The sequence below is a fragment of the Podarcis bocagei genome (assembly GCF_964188305.1).
Source record: "Podarcis bocagei genome assembly, chromosome: 11".
Taxonomy (NCBI): Eukaryota; Metazoa; Chordata; class Lepidosauria; order Squamata; family Lacertidae; genus Podarcis; species Podarcis bocagei.
In genome coordinates this window covers 36,583,992-36,589,654 of record NC_138136.1, presented here as the reverse complement: position 1 = coordinate 36,589,654, position 5,663 = coordinate 36,583,992, and the positions used below count along the sequence as shown (strand labels likewise).

The 5,663-nt window shown below is 43.7% G+C and overlaps 1 long non-coding RNA gene across 1 annotated transcript; it reads left to right on the top strand.

Moving 5' to 3' along the window:
- Positions 1-951: 951 nt before the first annotated feature.
- Positions 952-3,659, top strand: LOC308597376. Its single transcript, XR_014012898.1, has 2 exons — positions 952-1,074; positions 2,622-3,659. It is a non-coding gene; the product is annotated as an uncharacterized lncRNA (long non-coding RNA).
- Positions 3,660-5,663: the final 2,004 nt, after the last annotated feature.

The following is a 5,663-nucleotide window of genomic DNA, read 5'->3' as shown; positions in this document are numbered from 1 at the left end:
CAGCAGAGTACAGCAGTCTAGCAGAGTATATAAACAACTCGGAGAGCAGCTCTGTAGAATATCTTCTTTATTCTATAACTACAACTATAATACAACTATATACAGAGCTAAATAGGTCTAAGCATAAATGAATGCTGAACCTCACTGAGTGTCTGCAGCTGCTCTTAGCAGCAACCTTATCTAAACGCACAATCTCTCTCTAACACTCTTTCTCTACAACACACTGACTGATGTGGTGCTGGAGCAGAATAAGTAGAGAGCAGAACACAGAATCAGCAGACTCCTCAGGAGATTCTTGGATATGGGAGGGGTGAAATCTCCTCAGATGTGTGACCCTTGATGTTTGGTTTCCACACTTTTTTCCTATTCATAAGATGCACACCATAACCGTGTTGTAAGTAGGGGGTGCAGCACAAATGCACACTCGCAGTTCGCAATACTGTGGTGTACTACAAACAGTGTGGCACAATCTTTCATAAAAATGAATTTCAAGAGATAGTATTTATGCAGGCAAAATCAGATGCATGAATTATACATCTACCTTGACAGCAGGGCATATGTGAAAGCTCTATCTGGGTTTCTCCGCCCCCAGAGTACTGCAAAATAATTTTGAAATGTTTCAAAGAAAAAAAGCACACGAGTTTTGAACGTCAATGATTTTAGCGTGGAAACAGAAGAGAGCACTGCTTCTTTAAGAGAAAGCACGTGACGTTTTGCACCTCTTAAGCAGAGCAAGATGGCTCTCTTCGAGTCAGGGAAGGTGGAGGAATGTGCCGTGGCTTTGCTCCCCCGGGCTTTCAAGCGAAGGCTAGCTTTGCATCAGATCCCACAAGGTAGTCTGAAAAGGGGCTGGAAGGAAAATGAGCTGGGTGGAATGGAGACATCGCTCAGCCTCTAACTGCTTCCAAATTGAGATATGGAAAGAGAAAGCAACTTGCAAGGCAACCATTTGGACGAGGATGCAGAAGGACGATAATCGTTGAATCCGAAAAGCAAGATTCTGCAACCACTTAGCAGTGAGCAGCGGCGGGCACTTTGCAGCACAAACAAGCAAACGCATTTCTTTACTCAGAAGTAAGTCCTGTCGGAATTCAGTGGGATTTACTCCCAGGCATTGGTGTGTAGGCCTTGGTAACCAGTACGTGGTTCTAGTCTCTCGCAGATCATGAAACATCTTCCTGTGTCTTGCGCACGGTTTTTTTTAAAATGTTAAAAACACGTTAGACTTGCGGAGTGAAAGTATGCCTCTGAACACGTGCAGAGTTACTTTTCCTTGCTATTTCTACTCCAGACTGCTATGTATAGGTGTAGTCAGGATTTTTGTTGGGGGGGGGCAGGACTTTTGTTGGGGCGGCAGAAGTGACTGGTCAGTTAAGTATTCCTATAGTTTTGTTTGATGGGGGGAGCAGCTGCCCCCCCTCGCTCCCCTTAGCTATGCCCATGCGGCGGTGTAACGTGAATAACTCAGGCTAGAACACTCCCCTGTCCTGTAATTGCTCATGTTTCTCAAAGGTATGGAGCGGGGCGGAGCCACAGTCCGGAGCGTTTTCCCGCTTAAGTCCAATGTTGTCGCGTTACTGGGCAGCAGCAGTAGAGGAAGACGCGCCGCCGCCGCTGCTGCTGCTGCACGCCTCGCTCAGCCCGCTCCATCAGTGCAGCAAGGTGAGGTGTTGAGTGGCCTTGTAAGTGGTGAAAACTAAGTACCAGGTAAAACGAATACATCAGAGTGTACTTCTGGCCCGTTTTCTAAGTGCTGGGAGTTAATGCTACCTGGACTTGTGACATTTTTATTACTGCACCCCCCCCCACCTTAGGTAAGTGTTTTAGGATGGGATGTTGGAGGAGACAGACCACTAGAAAAGAATCACTTTAAAGCCCATATGATTATAGTAGTTTGCTAGTACCTGCTGCTAGTTTGTCAGCCCTCAGACAATGTGGGCTCCTCTTAAAGGGAGGTTTTTACAGCAATGGCTTGCTACCAGCAAGGATATTAGGGTGAAAGGGTTGAACTCTGTAAACCTTGGGGTTTGCTCTAGTGCTCTTCCCTCCCTCCCTTATCCTAATCACAGGAGTACACAATCTAAAAATACTTGCTTTCATTGAAGGAATTTTCAAGTAAAGCAAACACAGTTCTCTGTGGGAACATTACTAGGCTCTTTCTTTCTAGCTTATGATATTGAGAAGGCACGGGTGGAGATTTTCCATGGTATGGGAATACCAAGCTTGTTAAGGTTGTGTTGGTTGCAGAAAAAGATTGAACCAAGACCTTGCTCTTGTCCTGGTTGCATAAATTTTATCAAATGCTTTCTTAAATGCATGTGATTAAATGGCAAGTTACGGAGGTTTGAGAAAATAAGGCAGTTAAATGTACTGCATTTATTGGTTACAGCCTCCAAAATCAAAACTGCAAAAGCAAGTCCTGTTCCTTTGACCTGTGTAGGAACTCTATTGCTGGTTGCATATATCTTTTCCCCCAAAACCTAATGACTGCTTAAGGGAGTAGATTTTGTAGTTATGCAAAGCTCCCATTACAGTGTCTGTACAAGGAGCCACAAACTATTTGTTTTTTAGACAAGTCATACCATAGGCATTAATCCTTAAATGTTATCTTCTCTTTATAGGTTGACTGAGAAGCTGTGAAAGTTGGATCCAGAGCTTTGACACACTAGAAATACCACGTTTTCATGCAAAGCAAAATGTGGACCCCCCCCCCGAATTTATTTAAAACAGGCATGTCCAACAGGTAGATCATGACCTACAGGCATATCATTGGACGTCTGTGGTAGATCACTGGTAGCTCAGTGGCTCCCCCCCAAAGAAGCTCAACAAGTTTGAACCCCAAAGAAATGGGCTTTCCTCATCCCTCAAAAAAGCTCAACAACTTTGACCTGAACCACCCAAAAGAGGGTAGATCACCGCCAGTCTTTAACTCTTGTGAGTAGATCATGGTCTCTTGGGAGTTGGTCACCCCTGATTTAAAATATAGATGCTCTGCCAATGGAACTATGTGCAAAACTTTGAGGGTGAAACTACAATAAGCAGACCATGTGAATCCACTTGTGTTTCCCATAAATGCTTTTAAGCAGCATGACTACTTAGAAATAATTTTATTCTCCTGCCTTTTTTTTAGCTACCTTGGATATGTAATGGTGGGCTAGAAAAATCGAAGATTTGTATTTTCAATTTTGTTCTGCTCATGCCTATGGCAGTTACACAGGTGTACATGTTACCTTGCTTTGAGAACCATTCCCAGATTTCACAATGAAAGTTAGTCCAACACCCTCTTACTGAAAACCTATTATAATCTTATCTACTTTAAGGTTGAGGATTGTTGGGAAGTTTGGGTGCAATTAAGCAGAAGAGGGGTCCTGCATGGGTTAAGACAGTTAGGTACCTCCAGATTTCCAGACTATCCCTATACCTTTAACCTGTAACTCTTTTACTCTGCCAGGCATCATGATATTAGAATGATATTGTGAGATTACACTTCTCTCTGCCCTGAAGTTAAGAGGGTATTCTGGAACTACCCTCCAAGAGATCAAAGGAGTCAACATGGCTTTGTTCTACTGTAGACTAGTTGGGTAGAAAAATATTCCTAGTTCTAGTCTAAGTATGTATTTCCTACAATAAACTACTTGGTTACTTTTTTTTACAAACAAGCATCTCTGTGTGTGATTGCAAGTTAAAAGTCTGCTCTCTAACCAGGATTCACTCTTTTGAACACTGCCTTTGCATACTAAAAGGGTTTCAGTAGGTAATTGGAACCAAATACCAAGATTTTGCTTGGTAACCGAATGCAACTTCATCAGTGAACAATTTAAAATGAATCGCTGTGTATACTTGCATAAAAACCAGGTAGCTGCTGTAATAGGATGATGGCACTAAGAGTTAAAAAGTCCATCCTCATGTGACTGAAATGTTAAACATAAGTTGCAGTCCCCTCTAACAGTAAGTATCCTGATTATTTCAATAATTATGGACTGTGTTGTATCTAAAACATAAGAGGGAGGGGAAGATGCAGTACAAATTTTAAGTAGCACTGCAATTTTTCATATTGGCCCAAGTCAGTTTCAAAATCACACCACGGCAATGATTTTGACTCAGCAATACATTGTTGCTCATGCGAGGGATAGCCAGGCAGCTGATTTCAAGGCACCGCCAACATTGCATGATCTCAGCCAATGATCTGAGTTCAGAGAAAACAGCTGTCATCACTGCTGATCTAAGCTGATCGGGAGGCACGGCCATTGCTGAGGCACCACCTTCCCCTGGCACTGAGGAGGCAGAGGTGTTTTTCTCAGTCAACAGGAAAACAGCAGCCAGTGGACAAACATCTTTGCTACGGAGGGACGGACTGTGGCTTGAGGCACCCCCATCCCCTCCCACTCAAACCATGTGGTAGAGGTCACTTTCCCCTCCCCATCCCTACACCTGATCTCCAATTTCAGACATCATGATGTGTATATCACAGGGGTCAGCAACCTTTTTCAGCTGTGGGCCAGTCCACCACCCCTCAGACTATGTGGTGGGCTGGACTATATTTTGAAAAATAAATAAAAATTAAACAAATTCTTATGCCCCACAAATAACCCAGAGACGCATTTTAAATAAAAGAACACATTCTACTCATGTAAAAACACAACGATTCCTGGACCGTCCGTGGGCCGGATTGAGAAGGCGATTGGGCCGCATCTGGCCCACAAGCCTTAGGTTGCCTACCCCTGATATATTGAAATGTGATGTTTAGCTGTTGATATATCACGATGTTGAAAACCAGACATTGCTCAGCTCTATTAAGTAGTTAAAGGTAAAGGGACCCCTGACCATTAGGTCCAGTCATGGCTGACTCTGGGGTTGCGGTGCCCATCTCGCTTTATTGGCTGAGGGAGCTGGCGTACAGCTTCCGGGTCATGTGGCCAGCATAACGAAGCTGCTTCTGGCGAACCAGAGCAGCACACAGAAACGCCGTTTACCTTCCCGCTGGAGCAGTACCTATTTATCTACTTGCACTTTGCTGTGCTTTCGAACTGCTAGGTTGGCAGCAGGGACCGAGCAACGGGAGCTCACCCCATCGCAGGGATTCGAACCACCAACCTTCTGATCAGCAAGTTCTAGGCTCTGGTTTAACCCACAGCACCACCCAGCAGTATTTGGGAAGCTGATTATGGGTACAATGGGAGTGAGTCCAAGTGAATTCAGTGGGACTTATTCCTGCTCAGACACTGTTAGTATTGCAGCCCAAGACATTTCTGATCAGTTAAACTGATAACTGCAATCCTTGTCAGTCTAAACTGGTTTTATAAGGGATGGACTGAAACATTAAGGATTAAGGCTTAGTCTCAGAACGCCCCCCCCCCCCCAAGCTGTAGTTTAAAGTCACTGAATCTCATATTTTTAAAGTCACTGGAGTCCAGAATAGCAGAGGGGAGAGCCTTCCATGTAGTAGTCAGTTTAATCGCTTCAGCATCTCATCTTTAAGTAATAAATTATAACTGATTGAGTAAGTTATGCTATGGTAAGGTATACACCTCTTCAGCTAATTGCCAGTTTGAATGGCTCTTGGAAATCAGATTGCTATACCCAGAAATACAAGAGATTTTTAAAAATGAAGTTTAACTGCCTTTTGCCTAGCACCTTCATGAATTAAAGTTTTACACCACAAA